The sequence below is a fragment of the Argopecten irradians genome, chromosome 1, assembly GCF_041381155.1.
Source record: "Argopecten irradians isolate NY chromosome 1, Ai_NY, whole genome shotgun sequence".
In the NCBI taxonomy this organism is placed as follows: Eukaryota; Metazoa; Mollusca; class Bivalvia; order Pectinida; family Pectinidae; genus Argopecten; species Argopecten irradians.
Genome location: NC_091134.1, coordinates 24,854,678 through 24,875,482, shown reverse-complemented (window position 1 = coordinate 24,875,482; position 20,805 = coordinate 24,854,678). Strand labels below are relative to the sequence as shown.

General features: G+C 38.2%; 1 long non-coding RNA gene across 1 annotated transcript; it reads right to left on the bottom strand.

Moving 5' to 3' along the window:
* Positions 1 to 2,764: 2,764 nt before the first annotated feature.
* On the bottom strand, positions 2,765 to 6,086 carry LOC138310138 (uncharacterized). Its single transcript, XR_011206360.1, has 3 exons — positions 5,853 to 6,086; positions 3,958 to 4,062; positions 2,765 to 3,676 (listed from the first exon to the last, which is right to left on the bottom strand). It is a non-coding gene; the product is annotated as an uncharacterized lncRNA (long non-coding RNA).
* Positions 6,087 to 20,805: the final 14,719 nt, after the last annotated feature.

Sequence of the window (20,805 nt, the reverse complement as noted above, 5' to 3'; positions counted from 1 at the left end):
ACTATACATATTAGATGTATATGGCAAAGAAGTAATTCTAACAGTGTAGACAAAAGCTTGTCGAATTTTCGAGGCGATCTACCCCTTTGTTAAGACACAAGAAGAACAAATCAAATTTCATGTTAAGGACGGTCACGGACGTACACAAAAACATAAACAATGCACACATTTAGAATCTATGCGTATTGTCTGAATGATCCCTTCGGTCAGTCTTTGTCCACACTACTTATATATATATATATATATACATGTGCTTACACTTACATTTGTATATACTCCACACTAAAGAATTACTTCTTTGTCCTATAATTACTAGTTGATATTGACCCATATTAGATATTTTATATACATTGTATATCTTAGATTCACATTAATTAATATTTAACGCATTTTGACTTTCAATTCCTTTAAATCGTGCTTTTTTTTATAAATTTTATAAGAATACACTGTACAAAATGTATATGAAGCCGTGTTTATGCCACGTGATATTTTATTGAGATAGACTCAAATTTATATTTGTTTGGCAAGACTTTATAATGTAGATCTATAAAAACATGAAAAATTTTACTATTCACTCATAATTATGCTATCCTATACTTATTGTGTTTTGAGCTTTTAACATGCATTTGATTGATTGGACCGAAATGAGAGACGATGACCAAGAGGAATATTTACATTCATTACTTGTTGGAAACGGTTCGGCTTTTTTTTAGATGTAAAATGGATATATAGAATAGATGTTTTTCTCCAAACAAATATGTGTGATTTTGTATTTTATCTTACTTACAGGTGTGAAGACAAAAGAAGCATGACAACTCAAACTGCATGCAATTTCGGTATATGTTTATTTCTTAAACTGTCCATGTCATCTTCACAACCATTGATACAATGTATATAAAACTTTAATCTCACTGCTGGAAGCAGATCAACATGAAAGGTTGATCAGCAAATTGAAATTATATGGGTTTTCAATTGATTTAGGAAGATGGATAGAAGACTTTTTGTTTAATAGAAGCAAGTTGCCGTAAAAAGTCACACATCTCAATGGAAGACAGTCACTAGCGGGATACCATAAGGCAGTGTTGTAATAAATGACTTACCAAATATTGTTGATTCCAATGCACAACTGTTTGCTGATGATACAAAAGTGCATAAGGACACCAGAGTGAAAGGAAATCTCCAACTGGACCTAGACCATCTTTAATATTGGTCAGATAAACGACTTTGGGAAATAGTAAAAGTCCTAGTAGCCTTCATTTAGGTATTGATGGTCATAGAACAGCAGTAATTTTGAACGAAGAAACAGAAGAGAAAGACCTTGAAATAATTGTCGATAATAAATTAAGCTTTAAAACTCATATGCAAGCCACTGTAAACAAAGCGAACCTAGCTCTTGGAGCCATCAGAAGAACATACACACACTTGGATAAAAAATTATTTTGTCTACTCTATAAAGCCTTAGTTCGACCCCACTTAAAATATGGAGTGTGCAGATGGAAACCATATAAGCAACAAGACATTGAATTTTTAGAAAGCGTTCAGTGGCAGGCTACCAAATTACTGCCTAGATTGAGGAATTATTCATACGAAGAAAGATTTTGATGTCTTAAGCTTCCGTCCCTAGTATATAGGGCAATAGATCCATGGGATGGAGGCGTTAATTACAACTTCATTTCTTCTCTACAAAAGGGACGCAACGGGTGCTTATAGCGGGAGGGGCGCTAATTACGGCGAATACAGTGATACAATAAAAAATACTTGGTTGAGTAAGTGGATCGAGAATGACTTAAGTTCAAATATGGATCCCTAAAACGCAATGATTTATCTGGTACTGATGTTTTGTTATTGAAATTGTATTAAAACAGTTTCAACAAAACATGGCTTTATAAATTAAATAATACAATTACCAATTACGTAACAGATTCCACATGAGTTATCTAACTAGTACAGTACATTAAACGTTTGCAACCTCTCAATATTCTCACTATCTGTGTGTATATATATATATATAGGTTTCATAAAAGATCGTACAATATCCCATTAAGGGTTACGTTCTAGTGAACTTTTAAATTGACCAATTAAATTGTTACTTTCGGAAAAGTACATTTAAAGAGGAAGAAGTACTTTGTATGAGCTGTTGGAATCATTTTCACCTGTAAAGATCTCGCCCAAACACCACAAGATTGCTCAGTAAATGTACACGAAGTTGGACATTTGTAAGTGGAGAAAATGCAAAGGTAACATGACGGCCATTGGAATGTTGTCAGTTACTCTATCATGCTCTATGAAAGTAGCAATTTCGACACTCTGTCTGTCGTTCTATTCACACAGGACTGTCTCATAGTAAAACTGAAGGCAGTTCAGCAGAAAAAGACTGACCAACCAAAGGCCCGCAACAGAGATTTCCTTTGGAGATGACAGGAGGGAGAACGACCCCCAACTTCAAAGCATTACACAGTTAACCATATAGTGTACCATTATTCAGTTATTTTGATGTATATCAATGACAATCGCAGCAGGTCTGTGATTAGTTTGTTTTCTCGTGAACTGCCCTTAGTTGTACTATGAACTTATCCAGGGGTGTATATAACGACAGTGAAAGTAACTCCTGGAGTATCTAGGATGCATTTAAGTAGATATTATTACATATGAGTCAAAATATGTATGTACAAGCGTGTTTTGTCAGTAAACTGTTAGTAGTCCGCTACGTATAGGTAACAAAACAAAACAAAAACTTGAGAGAAAAAAAACCACCACACACACCTTTTAGGAAAATAACAACTTTTAATTTCTAATATTGGAGAGAATCTTAAAGGAAGAAATTGATATATATTAATATAAACACATCTTATTCGTATGTACCAATAGTATATCATCAGTGAAATAGAATGTATGACCTAAAACGCAGAGTGTTGGATGTGTGAGAGAGGTAACCTTTTGGAACGTCAGGGTTCAAAGCATGCCAAAATATCTGTCTCTTCTAAAATGTCCACGATACATTTTGACTTCAAATTCATTCTTTTGAATTGGCTTCGCTTTTGTAGGTATGTGATAAAAAGTACCTAAAAATTGTGATTGTTATTGAAAATTATGGTAATCAGCTCTATATTTTAATTTTTGCTCTTCAAAGTTAGCACAAATAATTGATTTCTACTCAGACATGCTAAATAAAAGTTCATATGAAAAGAACACTCATTTTAAAAGATCATATGCTGAATCTATATATCTTAAGTCCACTTTATCCCTTTTAATACTGCAGGTTTAGTGGAATGCTGTGGAATATGTCAGTTATGTACATATATATGTGTCTAGTGGTAAATGGTGGATTATTGAGGCAAGTGTTGCATTTTTATTTCTAAAAGTTTTACAATAAAAAAACAAATGATTACCTCATATTAAAAAAAGTAATAATATAGGCAGGTTAGTGGCTAATTTCAGGATGAATTATGTCATATTTTGCTTTGTGGTTATCGCTGCATTGTCCCTTCGTGGTTACGTAACAGAATTAGTGTCACTGAATTGTCCCTTTAAGAAGATCTTAATTTGTTTAAAAGTACACGATTTCATCTTGTTCCGATTTTCCTGTTTGGCACGAATGCACACTTAATCGGCCTCCATAGCAGGGCAATGGCCTGTGTAATCTGACGTGAACATAACTGCCATCACCAAGCTTAAACTGAAATATAGATCAACCGAAACTTTTATTCATGATGAAAACAGCCAACACTATGCTATAATGAACTTATAAATTGTATTTTGTTTTAGGATTTTGTTCAGAAAAAACAAAACCTTCATGCATTTTGAATGAGTGAATAGTCATACAACTTAAATCAAAGATACCTGCACATTATAAAACATATGATGTATGTTGATAAGTTCATGTTCGTTCAGCGCATTTTTAAAAGGTTTCTTTAATATTCAGAACAGCAGAAAAACTTATCTACAAAGAATATTTACCTTTATAAAGTAATTAACTCCTTGCACCACTTGTTGTTTACATGCCACTAACTGACATCCTTCAAAGTTCTCGCCACATGTATCCCCTGCTGTTGCCTGAACCAGCTGTAAAACAATAGATTCTAAAGTGGCACGACAGAATCAGCGGGACAATGGTGTTACATATATATATAACCATTGTTAGATCTGCTCAAGTCAAATAAACGCTTGACTGCTTTACTCCTTCTCACTGGAGAAAGATTTTCAGTAATTTCTGAGTCAAAAAGTTAGCAAACTTCAGTAGTGGATTTAAAACCTCCAGAAATGGAATATGCATGATACTTTATATAAGTACCACTAGGAACCAATATTGAAATTAGAGAATAATGCTTTCAGTACTTCAGACAATGCAAACGTCAAAATCTAAGATGGCTGTGCATAAAATGAAACTAGAAATTGCCATTGGACAATTTGACGGGTTTTTCACCAACAAAGAATTTCGGCCAAAGCCATTCATATTAACAAACTTGGTAGCCCTTTATCTCAATATGTTACAGGTCGAATTTCATGTGTCTAGGCCCTTCAAAGCTTGACAAGAAGTAGTATAAAGAGTTTAGAATTTATGGTCCCTTTGACCTCGAATATAGGCCAAGGTCAATCATAGTTACAAACTTGATAGCCATTTATGTCAGCATGCTACAGGCCTAATATGAGGCGTCTAGGCCTTCTAGAACTTCACAAGAAGTAATTTGAAGATTTAGGGTATTTTGGTCCATGTGACCTTAAATGAAAATAAAGATCATTCATATTAACAAACTTGATAGCCATTTATGTTTAAATGTTACAGACCTCACTTCACTATAGAAGCATTTGGAGATTTTAGAAATTTTGGTCCATGTGACCTACGATTAAGGTCAATGCCATTCATATTAACAAACTTGATAGCCATTCATGCTACAGGTCCCATATCAGATCTCTAGGCCATCTAGAACTTCACAGGAAGCCATTTGAAGATCAGAGTATTTTGGCCCCTGTGACCTTGAACATAGGCCAAGATCAATCATATCAACAAACTTAAGAGCCATTTATATCAGCATGCTACAGGCCTAATATGAGGCCTCTAGGATTTCTAGAACTTCACAAGATGTCATTTGAATATTTTGGGACGTTTGGCCCATGTGACCTTAAATGAAAGTCAAGGTCATTCATATGAATAAATAAACTTAGTAGGCATTTATGTCAGCATCCTATATGCCTAATATGAGGCTTCTAGATCTTCTAGAACTTCACAGGAAGTATTTTGAAGATTTTAGGATGTGTGGCCCATGTGACTTTGAATGAATATCAAGGTCATTCACATCAATAAAGTTGATAGCCATTTATGTCAGCATGCTTCATACTTGATATTAGGTCTCTGGGTCTTCTAGAATTTGAAAAGAACATTTTTTAATTATTTTTTTTCTCGAAATATTACACTTTTGAGCATTGACCCTTATTTCTAACCTGAATGTGGCCATATTTTATTCTTGACCAACATTAAAATGCTGCTGTCACACCTTTTACTCACACCCTACAATATGGTGACACGCGTTCATTTCATTTTGCATATCTTTTTTACATTTCGGAGATCCTTTGTATACAACTTTCTGTACATAATAATATTAAATCATAATAATAGTAAAAGAAAAAAATAACAGGTCTTTTTACTCATAAGTGAAATGCCCTAATTATATATGCTCATACGTAGCTCAATATGACCAAATAGAACCAGTACTAGTTGACCGATATGGGCGATAAACATCCCTAAATTTCAGATAGGTAGCTATAGAGAGTCAGTGATAGCCGTTTTTAATTTGGCCCCACCCAGCTAAGACACAACCATTTGTACGATTTTGAATTGAAATTAAAATACGTACGCATTCCAGCTCTTCAATTTCATCAGGACTTAGCTCTTTGTCATTCAAGCCTCCACACATCATATTGCTACCACAGTTATGTTAATTTGGACGCAGCTGAAGAAAATAAAAACTCAAAGTTGCTTCTTGCAGATTCGAAAACCGGTTCGAAACATAAAAGTGAGAGCTAGCTATATACGACACAGTACGTTATAAAAGTGTGCATCCAACCACACAGCCCCTCGCTACTACAGTCTAAAGATCTATGCATTCGTCACACTTTGATAGCATAGTGTTGTATAGTCATAATTCGATTTCCCCACAGTTGTGAGTTTGTAGTGATACGATACAGACCAAGTTATAATAGACTTTTCCACCAACTGAGCGAATGTGAGAATGAGCTGAGAATGTGAACTCAGACGGGGGTCGTCTCAAAAGTTAATCGTGTGATATAAAGTTTGATAGATGTCTGTATGTGTGCTATCCCAACCGCATTGCAATTGTTAACACTAATACGTTTTAAATGTATTGACAAATCATCAATGTAAATTTATACGTTATAGTGTAATAATATAATTTGGCCACGTTAGTTTATTTGTTCGTTTACTTACACAATTTATGAATCAATAGGCTTATACGGCAGTCAGTAGATGTAATACAAATTAAATTGCAAAACGGCTAGTAATTTTAACCGCTAGTGACTATGAAAGATAGGTCTAAAATATTAGCTATTTAATATCGCACATAACATATATATATTTCACAAATGTTTAAATCGATGTTACAAGGAGACCTACTGGCTGTTATAACTGTGATCACTGCGGGGAGACCTACTATAGCTTTATATAAGTTATAACTGTGATCGCTAACAGGGAGACCTACTAGCTATATATAAGTTATAACTGTGATCACTACAGGGAGACCTACTAGCTATATATAAGTTATAACTGTGATCACTACAGGGAGACCTACTAGCTGTATATTAGTTATAACTGTGATCACTACAGGGAGACCTACTAGCTGTATATTAGTTATAACTGTGATCACTACGGGAGACCTACTAGCTTTATATAAGTTATAACTGTGATCACTACAGGGAGACCTACTAGCTGTATATAGTTATAACTGTGATCACTGCGGGGAGACCTACTAGCTATATATAAGTTATAACTGTGATCACTGCGGGGCCGAGACATACTAGCTATATATAAGTTATAACTGTGATCACTGCGGGGCCGAGACATACTAGCTATATATAAGTTATAACTGTGATCACTGCGGGGAGACCTACTAGCTGTATATAAGTTATAACTGTGATCACTACAGGGAGACCTACTAGCTATATATAAGTTATAACTGTGATCACTACAGGGAGACCTACTAGCTTTATATAAGTTATAACTGTGATCACTACAGGGAGACCTACTAGCTGTATATAAGTTATAACTGTGATCACTACAGGGAGACCTACTAGCTGTATATAAGTTATAACTGTGATCACTACAGGGAGACCTACTAGCTGTATATCAGTTATAACTGTGATCACTACAGGGAGACCTACTAGCTGTATATAAGTTATAACTGTGATCACTACAGGGAGACCTACTAGCTATATATAAGTTATAACTGTGATCACTACAGGGAGACCTACTAGCTGTATATAAGTTATAACTGTGATCACTACAGGGAGACCTACTAGCTATATATAAGTTATAACTGTGATCACTACAGGGAGACCTACTAGCTATATATAAGTTATAACTGTGATCACTACAGGGAGACCTACTAGCTATATATAAGTTATAACTGTGATCACTACAGGGAGACCTACTACTATATATATAAGTTATAACTGTGATCACTACAGGGAGACCTACTAGCTGTATATAAGTTATAACTGTGATCACTACAGGGAGACCTACTAGCTATATATAAGTTATAACTGTGATCACTACAGGGAGACCTACTAGCTATATATAAGTTATAACTGTGATCACTACAGGGAGACCTACTAGCTATATATAAGTTATAACTGTGATCACTGCGGGGAGACCTACTAGCTATATATAAGTTATAACTGTGATCACTGCGGGGCCGAGACATACTAGCTATATATAAGTTATAACTGTGATCACTGCGGGGAGACCTACTAGCTATATATAAGTTATAACTGTGATCACTGCGGGGCCGAGACATACTAGCTATATATAAGTTATAACTGTGATCACTACAGGGAGACCTACTAGCTTTATATAAGTTATAACTGTGATCACTGCGGGGCCGAGACATACTAGCTATATATAAGTTATAACTGTGATCACTACAGGGAGACCTACTAGCTTTATATAAGTTATAAACTGTGATCACTGCGGGAGACCTACTAGCTATATATAAGTTATAACTGTGATCACTACGGGAGACCTACTAGCTATATATAAGTTATAACTGTGATCACTGCGGGGAGACCTACTAGCTATATATAAGTTATAACTGTGATCACTGCGGGGAGACCTACTAGCTATATATAAGTTATAACTGTGATCACTACGGGGAGACCTACTAGCTATATATAAGTTATAACTGTGATCACTACAGGGAGACCTACTAGCTTTATATAAGTTATAACTGTGATCACTACAGGGAGACCTACTAGCTGTATATAAGTTATAACTGTGATCACTACAGGGAGACCTACTAGCTGTATATAGTTATAACTGTGATCACTGCGGGGCCGAGACATACTAGCTTATATAAGTTATAACTGTGATCACTACAGGGAGACCTACTAGCTTTATATAAGTTATAACTGTGATCACTACAGGGAGACCTACTAGCTGTATATAAGTTATAACTGTGATCACTACAGGGAGAGACCTACTAGCTTTATATAAGTTATAACTGTGATCACTACAGGGAGACCTACTATAGCTTTATATAAGTTATAACTGTGATCACTACAGGGAGACCTACTAGCTTTATATAAGTTATAACTGAGATCACTACAGGGAGACCTACTAGCTTTATATAAGTTATAACTGTGATCACTACAGGGAGACCTACTAGCTTTATATAAGTTATAACTGTGATCACTACAGGGAGACCTACTAGCTTTATATAAGTTATAACTGTGATCACTACAGGGAGACCTACTAGCTTTATATAAGTTATAACTGTGATCACTACAGGGAGACCTACTAGCTGTATATAAGTTATAACTGTGATCACTACAGGGAGACCTACTAGCTTATATATAAGTTATAACTGTGATCACTACAGGGAGACCTACTAGCTGTATATAAGTTATAACTGTGATCACTACAGGGAGACCTACTAGCTTTATATAAGTTATAACTGTGATCACTACAGGGAGACCTACTAGCTTTATATAAGTTATAACTGTGATCACTACAGGGAGACCTACTAGCTATATACCAGTTATAACTGTGATCACTACAGGGAGACCTACTAGCTTTATATAAGTTATAACTGTGATCACTACAGGGAGACCTACTAGCTGTATATTAGTTATAACTGTGATCACTACAGGGAGACCTACTAGCTTTATATAAGTTATAACTGTGATCACTACAGGGAGACCTACTAGCTTTATATAAGTTATAACTGAGATCACTACAGGGAGACCTACTAGCTTTATATTAGTTATAACTGTGATCACTACAGGGAGACCTTCTAGCTTTATATAAGTTATAACTGTGATCACTACAGGGAGACCTACTATAGCTTTATATAAGTTATAACTGTGATCACTACAGGGAGACCTACTAGCTGTATATCAGTTATAACTGTGATCACTACAGGGAGACCTACTAGCTGTATATCAGTTATAACTGAGATCACTACAGGGAGACCTACTAGCTGTATATCAGTTATAACTGTGATCACTACAGGGAGACCTACTAGCTGTATATCAGTTATAACTGTGATCACTACAGGGAGACCTACTAGCTGTATATCAGTTATAACTGTGATCACTACAGGGAGACCTACTAGCTGTATATATCAGTTATAACTGTGATCACTACAGGGAGACCTACTAGCTGTATATCAGTTATAACTGTGATCACTACAGGGAGACCTACTAGCTGTATATCAGTTATAACTGTGATCACTACAGGGAGACCTACTAGCTGTATATCAGTTATAACTGTGATCACTACAGGGAGACCTACTAGCTGTATATCAGTTATAACTGTGATCACTACAGGGAGACCTACTAGCTGTATATTAGTTATAACTGTGATCACTACAGGGAGACCTACTAGCTGTATATCAGTTATAACTGTCACTACAGGGAGACCTACTAGCTGTATATTCAGTTATAACTGAGATCACTACAGGGAGACCTACTAGCTGTATATCAGTTATAACTGAGATCACTACAGGGAGACCTACTAGCTGTATATCAGTTATAACTGTGATCACTACAGGGAGACCTACTAGCTGTATATCAGTTATAACTGTGATCACTACAGGGAGACCTACTAGCTGTATATCAGTTATAACTGAGATCACTACAGGGAGACCTACTAGCTGTATATCAGTTATAACTGTGATCACTACAGGGAGACCTACTAGCTGTATATCAGTTATAACTGAGATCACTACAGGGAGACCTACTAGCTGTATATCAGTTATAACTGTGATCACTACAGGGAGACCTACTAGCTGTATATCAGTTATAACTGTGATCACTACAGGGAGACCTACTAGCTGTATATCAGTTATAACTGAGATCACTACAGGGAGACCTACTAGCTGTATATCAGTTATAACTGTGATCACTACAGGGAGACCTACTAGCTGTATATCAGTTATAACTGTGATCACTACAGGGAGACCTACTAGCTGTATATAAGTTATAACTGAGATCACTACAGGGAGACCTACTAGCTGTATATCAGTTATAACTGAGATCACTACAGGGAGACCTACTAGCTGTATATCAGTTATAACTGTGATCACTACAGGGAGACCTACTAGCTGTATATCAGTTATAACTGTGATCACTACAGGGAGACCTACTAGCTGTATATCAGTTATAACTGAGATCACTACAGGGAGACCTACTAGCTGTATATCAGTTATAACTGAGATCACTACAGGGAGACCTACTAGCTGTATATAGTTATAACTGGATCACTACAGGGAGACCTACTAGCTGTATATCAGTTATAATGATCACTACAGGGAGACCTACTAGCTGTATATCAGTTATAACTGTGATCACTACAGGGAGACCTACTAGCTGTATATCAGTTATAACTGAGATCACTACAGGGAGACCTACTAGCTGTATATCAGTTATAACTGAGATCACTACAGGGAGACCTACTAGCTGTATATCAGTTATAACTGTGATCACTACAGGGAGACCTACTAGCTGTATATCAGTTATAACTGTGATCACTACAGGGAGACCTACTAGCTGTATATCAGTTATAACTGAGATCACTACAGGGAGACCTACTAGCTGTATATCAGTTATAACTGTGATCACTACAGGGAGACCTACTAGCTGTATATCAGTTATAACTGAGATCACTACAGGGAGACCTACTAGCTGTATATCAGTTATAACTGTGATCACTACAGGGAGACCTACTAGCTGTATATCCAGTTATAACTGTGATCACTACAGGGAGACCTACTAGCTGTATATCAGTTATAACTGAGATCACTACAGGGAGACCTACTAGCTGTATATCAGTTATAACTGTGATCACTACAGGGAGACCTACTAGCTGTATATCAGTTATAACTGAGATCACTACAGGGAGACCTACTAGCTGTATATCAGTTATAACTGTGATCACTACAGGGAGACCTACTAGCTGTATATCAGTTATAACTGTGATCACTACAGGGAGACCTACTAGCTGTATATTAGTTATAACTGTGATCACTACAGGGAGACCTACTAGCTGTATATCAGTTATAACTGAGATCACTACAGGGAGACCTACTAGCTGTATATCAGTTATAACTGAGATCACTACAGGGAGACCTACTAGCTGTATATCAGTTATAACTGTGATCACTACAGGGAGACCTACTAGCTGTATATCAGTTATAACTGTGATCACAACAGGGAGACCTACTAGCTGTATATCAGTTATAACTGTGATCACTACAGGGAGACCTACTAGCTGTATATCAGTTATAACTGTGATCACTACAGGGAGACCTACTAGCTGTATATCAGTTATAACTGTGATCACTACAGGGAGACCTACTAGCTGTATATCAGTTATAACTGTGATCACTACAGGGAGACCTACTAGCTGTATATCAGTTATAACTGTGATCACTACAGGGAGACCTACTAGCTGTATATCAGTTATAACTGAGATCACTACAGGGAGACCTACTAGCTGTATATCAGTTATAACTGAGATCACTACAGGGAGACCTACTAGCTGTATATCAGTTATAACTGTGATCACTACAGGGAGACCTACTAGCTGTATATCAGTTATAACTGTGATCACTACAGGGAGACCTACTAGCTGTATATCAGTTATAACTGTGATCACTACAGGGAGACCTACTAGCTGTATATCAGTTATAACTGTGATCACTACAGGGAGACCTACTAGCTGTATATCAGTTATAACTGTGATCACTACAGGGAGACCTACTAGCTGTATATCAGTTATAACTGTGATCACTACAGGGAGACCTACTAGCTGTATATCAGTTATAACTGAGATCACATACAGGGAGACCTACTAGCTGTATATCAGTTATAACTGAGATCACTACAGGGAGACCTACTAGCTGTATATTAGTTATAACTGTGATCACTACGGGGAGACCTACTAGCTGTATATCAGTTATAACTGTGATCACTACAGGGAGAGACCTACTAGCTGTATATCAGTTATAACTGAGATCACTACAGTGAGACCTACTAGCTGTATATCAGTTATAAATGAGATCACTACAGGGAGACCTACTAGCTGTATATCAGTTATAACTGTGATCACTACAGGGAGACCTACTAGCTGTATATCAGTTATAAACTGAGATCACTACAGGGAGACCTACTAGCTATATATCAGTTATAACTGAGATCACTACAGGGAGACCTACTAGCTGTATATTAGTTATAACTGAGATCACTACAGTGAGACCTACTAGCTGTATATCAGTTATAACTGTGATCACTACAGGGAGACCTACTAGCTGTATATCAGTTATAACTGTGATCACTACAGGGAGACCTACTAGCTGTATATCAGTTATAACTGTGATCACTACAGGGAGACCTACTAGCAGTATATTAGTTATAACTGTGATCACTACGGTGAGACCTACTAGCTGTATATCAGTTATAACTGTGATCACTACAGGGAGACCTACTAGCTAGCAGTATATACAGTTATAAACTGTGATCACTACGGGAGACCTACTAGCTGTATATCAGTTATAACTGTGATCACTACAGGGAGACCTACTAGCTGTATATTAGTTATAACTGTGATCACTACGGGGAGACCTACTAGCTGTATATCAGTTATAACTGTGATCACTACAGGGAGACCTACTAGCTGTATATCAGTTATATCTGTGATCACTACAGAGACCTACTAGATACCTGAAATCACTAGCTACTAGCTATATCAGTTATAACTGAGATCACTACAGGGAGACCTACTAGCTGTATATCCAGTTATAACTGTGATCACTACAGGGAGACCTACTAGCAGTATATCAGTTATAACTGTGATCACTACAGGGAGACCTACTAGCTGTATATCAGTTATAACTGTGATCACTACAGGGAGACCTACTAGCTGTATATCAGTTATAACTGTGTCACTACAGGGATGACCTACTAGCTGTTATATCAGTTATAACTGTGATCACTACAGGGAGACCTACTAGCTGTATATCAGTTATATAACTGTATCACTACAGGGAGACCTACTAGCTGTATATCAGTTATAACTGTGATCACTACAGGGAGACCTACTAGCTGTATATCAGTTATAACTGTGATCACTACAGGGAGACCTACTAGCTGTATATCAGTTATAACTGTGATCACTACAGGGAGACCTACTAGCTGTATATCAGTTATATATGTGTCACTACAGGGAGACCTACTAGCTGTATATCAGTTATAATGTGTCACTACAGGGAGACCTACTAGCTGTATATCAGTTATAACTGTGATCACTACAGGGAGACCTACTAGCTGTTATCAGTTATAACTGTGATCACTACAGGGAGACCTACTAGCTGTATATTAGTTATAACTGTGATCACTACAGGGAGACCTACTAGCTGTATATCAGGTATATATGTGTCACTACAGGGAGACCTACTAGCTGTATATCAGTTATAACTGTGATCACTACAGGGAGACCTACTAGCTGTATATCAGTTATAATGTTATAACTGATCACTACAGGGAGACCTACTAGCTGTATATCAGTTATAACTGTGATCACTACAGGGGAGACCTACTAGCTGTATACAGTTATAACTGTGATCACTACAGGGAGACTACTAGTTATAACTGTTGTTTTGGAGAACCTCTCACCAGTGTGGGTTTGTAATAGACAGTATCTTTTATACATTGCTCTTATGGAACTGAGTTATTCCCTACCTTTGGTTTGGGAGGGACCTTCAGCAGTGTAGGTTCTTATAATATGACTCGTACCTCTTTTATACATTACTCATGGACTGAGGTGTCCCCCATGTTTGGGAGACCTTCACCAGTGTGGGTTTTGTAATAGACACGTGACCTTTTATACAGTACCTTGTGGACTGAGTTATTTCCCCTGTTTGGGAGACCTTCAATGACTGTGGGTTTTGTAATAGGACTGTAACCATTTCATACAATTAACCTCATGGACTGAGTTATCCCCCCTGTTTGGGAGATCTTCACCAGTGTGGGTTTGTAATAGACAGTACCTTTTTATACATTACCTGGTGGACTGAGTTATTCCCTCCTGTTTGGGAGACCTTCACCAGTGTGGGTTTGTAATAGACAGTACCATCCTTAATACATTGCCTCTGTGGACTGAGTTATTCCCCCTGTTTGGGAGACCTTCACCAGTGTGGGTTTGTAATAGACAGTGCCTTTTATACATTACCTTATGGACTGAGTTATCCCTGTTTGGGAAACCTGATTGGGGAGACCTTCACCAGTGTGGGTTTCTGTAATAGTGACAGTAATAGCAGTTTTATATCATTACCTTGTGGACTGAGTTATCCCTCCTTTTTGGGAGACCTTCACCAGTGTGAGTTTATAATAGACAGTATCATTTATACATTACCTCATTGGACTGAGTTATATCCCCCCTGTTTGGGAGACCTTCACCAGTGTGAGTTTGTTAATAGACAGTATCTTTTATACATTATATCTCGTGGACGTTGAGTTATTCCCCTGTTTGGGAGACCTTCACCCAGTGTGGGTTTGTAATAGACAGTTCCTTTTTAAATAAACATTATCTCTGGACTGAGTTATTCCCCCTGTTTGGGGACCTTCACCAGTGTGGGTTTGTAATAGACAGTATCTTTTATACATTACCCTTAATGGACTGAGTTATCCCCCCTGTTTTGGAGACCTTCACCAAAGTGTGGGGTTTGGTAATAGACAGTACCTTTTAAACATTATCCTTTCTGTTTGGAGACACTTCATCTGAAGTTATCCTCCTGAGTTTTTCTGTTTGGGAGACCATTACCAGTGCACCATTTGGGTTTTTTAACGCTAATTAGACAGTATCCCCTTTTTGGGATAACAATTACCTTGTGGACTGAGTTATCCCCCTCCTGTTTGGGAGACCTTCACATAGTGTGAGTTTTGTAATAGACAGTACCTCTTTTATACATTACCTTGTGGACTGAGTTATCCTCCTGTTTGGGAGACCTTCACCAGTGTGTGGTTTGGTAATAGACAGTTCCTTTTATACATTACCCTCTGTGTGACTGAGTTATCCCCCTCTGTTTGGGAGACCTTCACCAGTGTGGGGTTTGTAAAATAGTACAGTATCTTTTATACATTACCTTCTGTGGACTGAGTTAATTCCCCCTTTTTGGGAGACCTTCACCAGTGTGGGTTTGTAATAGACAGTATCTTTTATACATTACCTCGTGGACTGAGTTATTCCCCCCTGTTTGGGAGACCTTCACCAGTGACGTGGGTTTGTAATAGTACAGTATTCTTTTTATAAACATTACCTTCTTAGTGGACTTGAGTTATTTGTTACACCCCCTGTTTGGGAGACCTTCACCAGTGTGAGTTTGTAATAGACAGTATCTTTTATAACATTACCTCGTGGACTGAGTTAATCCCCCCTGTTTGGGAGAACCTTTAACCAGTGTGGGTTTGTAATAGACAGTAAATTTTTATACCATTACCTTGTTGGACTGAGTTATCCCTCCTGTTTTGGAGAGACCTTCACACCAGTGTGAGGTTTATAATAGACAGTACCTCTTATACATTACCTTGTGGACTGAGTAGTATCCCTCCTGTTTGGGAGACCTTCACCAGTGTGGGATTTGTAATAGACACAGTATCTTTTTTGATACATTACCTTAGTGGACTGAGTTATTCCCCCTGTTTGGGAGACCTTCACCAGTGTGGGTTTGTAATAGACAGTACATTTTATACATTATTACCTCGTGGACTGAGTTATTCCCCCCTATCACCTGTGTTTATGGAGACCTTCACCATGGTGTGGTTATTCCCCCCCCACCCTTGTAAAAGTAGACAGTACCTTTTATATGCCATTACCTCGTGTGGACTGAGTTATCCCCCCTGTTTGGGAGACCTTCTTCACGGCACCGTGTGGGTTTACTAATAGACAGTATCTTTATACATTGTGTGGACTGAGTTATCCTCCCTGTTTGGGAGACCTTTCACTAGTGTGGGTTTACTACCAGTACCTCATTATACATTACCTTGTGGACTGAGTTATTCCCTCCTGTTTGGGAGACCTTCACCAGTGTGGGTTTATAATAGACAGTACCTTTTATAACATTACCTTGTGGACTGAGTTATTCCCCCCTGTTTGGGAGACCTTCACCAGTGTGGGTTTGTAAATAGACAGTTACAGTGTTCTTATACATTACCTCTGTGGACTGAGTTATATCCCCCTGTTTGGGAGACCTTCACCAGTTTGGGTTTGTAATAAACAGTAACCTCTTTATTACATTACCTTATGGACTGAGTTATCCCTCCTGTTTTGGGAGACCTTCACCAGTGTGGGTTTTATAATAGACAGTACCTTTTATACATTATCCTGAGTGGACTGAGTTATTCCCCCTGTTTGGGAGACCTTCACCAGTGTGAGTTTGTAATAGACACTATCTTTTATACATTACCTTGTGGACTGAGTTATCCCTCCCTGTTTGGAGACCTTCACTATCAGTGGTGTGGTGTTTGTAAATAGACAGTATCTTTATATACATTATCTCGTGGACTGAGTTTATCCCCCCTGTTTGGGAGACCTTCACCAGTGTGGGTTTGTAAAAGACAGTATCTTTTATATACATTACCTTGTGGACTGAGTTATTCCCCCCTGTTTGGGGAGACCTTCAACCAGTGTGGGTTTGTAATAGACAGTATCTTTTATACATTACCTTGTGGACTGAGTTATCCCCCTGTTTGGGAGACCTTCACCAGTGTGGGTTTTGTAATAGACAGTACCTTTTATACCATTACCTTGTGGACTGAGTTAGTAATCCCCCTGTTTGGGAGACCTTCAAGCAGTGTGGGTTTGTAATAGACAGTATCTTTTATACATTACCTTCGTGGGACTGAGTTATTCCCCCTGTTTGGGAGACCTTCACCAGTGTGGGTTTGTAATAGACAGTACCTTTTATACATTACCTTGTGGACTGAGTTATTCCCCTGTTTGGGTGACCTTCACTAGTGTGGGTTTGTAATAGAACAGTTCATTTTATACATTATATCTTGGACTAGTTGGGTTTTATAATAGACCCTTATCACATTACCATGTTTCGGAGACCTTCACACAGTGTGGGTTTTGTAAATAGACAAGTACCTTTTATGCAATTACCTTGTGGACTGAGTTTATCCCCCCTGTTTTGGAGACATTCACCCAGTGTGGGTTTTGTAATAGACAGTACACTTCTTATATACAATTACCTTTGTGGGACTGAGTTATTCCCTCCAGTTTGGGTGACCTTCATCAGTGTGGAGTTATGTAATAGACAGTACCTTACTTATACATTACCTCATGGACTGAGTTATCCCTCCTGTTTGGGAGACCTTCACCAGTGTGGGTTTGTAATAGACAGTACCTCTTATACATTACCTTATGGACTGAGTTATCCCTCCTGTTTGGGAGACCTTCACCAGTGTGGGTTTATAATAAACAGTAGGGGTCTCTTATACATTACCTTGTGGACTGAGTTATTCCCCCTGTTTGGGAGACCTTCACCAGTGTGGGTTTGTAATAGACAGTGCCTTTTATACATTACCTTATGGACTGAGTTATCCCTCCTGTTTTGGAGACCTTCACCAGTGTGGGTTTATAATAGACAGTACCTCTTAAACATTACCTTGTTGGACTGAGTTATCCCCCCTGTTTTGGAGACCTTCACCAGTGTGGTTTTAATAATTAGACAGTTCCTTTTATACATTACCTTGTGGACTGAGTTATCCCCCCTGTTTGGGAGACCTTCACCAGTGTAAGTTTGTAATAGACAGTATCTTTTATACATTACCTTATGTGGACTGAGTTATCCTTCCTGTTTGGGTAACCTTACACCTCAGTGTGGGTTTGTGAATAGACAGTATCTCTTTTATACATTAACCTACCACGTGGACTGAGTTATCCCCCCTGTTTTGGGAGACCTTCACCAGTGTGGGTTTGTAATAGACAGTATCACATTTTATACATTTACCTTGTCGTGGACTGAGTTATTCCCTCCTGTTTTGGAGACCTTCATCAGTGTGTGAGTTTGTAATAGACAGTATCTCTTTATACATTACCTTGTGGACTGAGTTTCTATTCCCTCCTGTTTGGGAGACCTTCACCAGTGTGGGTTTGTAATAGACAGTACCTTTTATACATTACCCTCGTGGACTGAGTTATATTTCCCCCTGTTTGGGAGAACCTTCACCAGTGTGGGTTTGTAATAGACAGTTCCTTTTATACATTACCTTGTGGACTGAGTTAATTATCCTCCTGTTATCCCTCTCATGTGGTTTGTATATAGACAGTTCATACCAGTGTGACTGAGTTTGTTGGGGGAATTCACCAGTGTGACATGTAATAGACATTATACCATCTTTTATAACATTATCTCGTGGACTGAGTTTATCCCCCCAACTGTTTTGGGAGACCTTCAGCAGTGTGGGTTTTATAATAGACAGTACCTTTTATACATTACCTTGTGGACTGAGTTATCCCTCCTGTTTGGGAGGACCTTCACCAGTGTGGGTTTTATAATAGACAGTACGCTTTTTATACATTACCTACCACTGTGGGACTGAGTTATCCCCCCTGTTTGGGGAGACCTTCAACCAGTGTGGGTTTATAATAGACAGTACCTTTTATACATTACCTTGTGGACTGAGTTATCCCACTGTTTTGGGAGACCTTCACCAGTGTGTTTTATAATAGACAGTGCCTTTTATACATTACCTTTGTGGACTGAGTTATGTTTTGGGAGACCTTCACACAGTGTGGAGGTTTATAATAGACAGTATTTTATACATTACCTTATGGACTGAGTTATCCCCCCTGTTTGGGAGACCTTCACAGCAGTGTGGGTTTATAATACGTTGAACAGTATCCCCCCTGTTTGGGGAGACCTTCTTAATACATTACCTTGTGGACTGAGTTATTCCCCTGTTTGGGAGACCTTCACCAGTGTGGGTTTGTAATTTGGTAATAGACAGTATCTTTTATACATTACCTTGTGGACTGAGTTATCCCCCTGTTTGGGAGACCTTCACCAGTGTGGGTTTGTATATAGACAGTTATGGGTCTTTTATACATTACCTTGTGGACTGAGTTATCTCCCCCTGTTTGGGAGACCTTCACCAGTGTGGGTTTATAAAAGACAGTACCTCTTAAACATTACCTTGTGGGCTGAGTTATCGCCCCTGTTTGGGAGACCTTCACCAGTGTGGGTTTGTAATAGACAGTATCTTTTATACATTACCTTGTGGACTGAGTTATCCCCCCTGTTTGGGAGACCTTCACCAGTGTGGGTTTGTAATAGACAGTATCTTTTATACATTACCTTATGGACTGAGTTATCCCTCCTGTTTTGGAGACCTTCAGCAGTGTGGGTTTATAATAGACAGTACCTCTTAAACATTACCTTGTGGGCTGAGTTATCCTCCCTGTTTGGGAGACCTTCACAAGTGTGGGTTTATAATAGACAGTACCTTTTAAACATTACCTTGTGGACTGAGGTATTCCCCCTGTTTGGGAGACCTTCACAAGTGTGGGTTTGTAATAGACAGTGCCTTTTATACATTACCTTATGGACTGAGTTATCCCTCCTGTTTTGGAGACCTTCACCAGTGTGGATTTATAATAGACAGTTCCTTTCATACATTACCTCATGGACTGAGTTATCCCCCCTGTTTGGGAGACCTTCACCAGTGTGAGTTTGTAATAGACAGTATCTTTTATACATTATCTCGTGGACTGAGTTATCCCTCCTGTTTGGGAGACCTTCACCAGTGTGGGTTTGTAATAGACAGTTCCTTTTATACATTATCTCGTGGACTGAGTTATTCCCCCTGTTTGGGAGACCTTCACCAGTGTGGGTTTGTAATAGACAGTATCTTTTATACATTACCTTGTGGACTGAGTTATTCCCCCTGTTTGGGAGACCTTCACCAGTGTGGGTTTGTAATAGACAGTATCTTTTATACATTACCTTGTGGACTGAGTTATCCCCCCTGTTTGGGAAACCTTAACTAGTGTGGGTTTGTAACAGACAGTACCTTTTA